Source organism: Lithobates pipiens, unplaced genomic scaffold (assembly GCF_037356315.1).
Source record: "Lithobates pipiens isolate NorthernLeopardFrog02 unplaced genomic scaffold, aLitPip1_a1.2 Scaffold_22, whole genome shotgun sequence".
Classification (NCBI taxonomy): Eukaryota; Metazoa; Chordata; class Amphibia; order Anura; family Ranidae; genus Lithobates; species Lithobates pipiens.
In genome coordinates this window covers 144,652,815-144,653,915 of record NW_027507784.1, presented here as the reverse complement: position 1 = coordinate 144,653,915, position 1,101 = coordinate 144,652,815, and positions in this window count along the sequence as shown.

Here is a 1,101-nt window from a genome sequence, read left to right as displayed (position 1 = left end):
AAAGAAAGACAAAGAAAGAGATAGAGAGAGAGAGACAGAGAGGCAGAGACAGAGAGAGAGAAAAAGAAAAAAAAGAAAGAAAAAAAAGTATATATATATATATATATATATATATATATATATATATATATATATATATATATATATATTAATTACATATTCACACATTACATGTTTTTTATGTATATATTGTTTCCATATGTATACATGAAAAAAAAAAAAAAAAAATATATATATATATATATATATATATATATATATATATATATATATATATATATATATATACATGTAGCCTGTAAATCTAGCAGGGTAATGGGAGTGCATGCAATCAGTGATTGTATCTTACCTCTGATCTGGGCACACGATTGTGGTCGCTGAGGTGCACACACTGTAATTTACTCTCAGCAAAGTTATAAAGATTTTATCTATCACAGTAATTATTTCTTTTGAACATCTACAAATGCCAACTTCCACATTTTGTGTATTTCTCCTCCGTTGTTCCTAAAACCATGCCTGTGAACGGTCTGATCTGCCTGTAGTGTATGTTAGATGGGCACAGATCTGCTCCTGAAGTGGGAAAAGGTATCAGGTAACCCTGGCAGACTATTCTCTATTCATCATTAAAATGTACATTATAGGGATACTGTAGTATTACACATAGCGAACTCAAACGATATTCCTTAATTTTCTCTTGTAACATTTGAATTCGATACGGTTTAAGGTAAGCACTAATTCATGTAGCTAGTAGAGGGTAAATAACAAATATTTGTTTACTAACAAGGAGTGTTAGGTAGTTCCTAGTGAGTGTATCATTGCCAATTACAGCAAGGTTTGGAAAAAAATATATATCATATAATTATATTACAATAATATAATATAATACAATATAATATAATATACTTTTTGTAAGAAGATCATTTGATGATATAGACAAACACGTTTCCAGGTTTGTTTTCCGTTGTATTATTTTATTATAACATTGACAAATATGTACACTTTAATTACTTTAACTATAGTCAAAAAGGTAACTCAGCGGTGGCATGTATTTGCAGGTCTAAAATAAGACCAGAAAATGTTTTTTAGTTTCTAAAAACATGA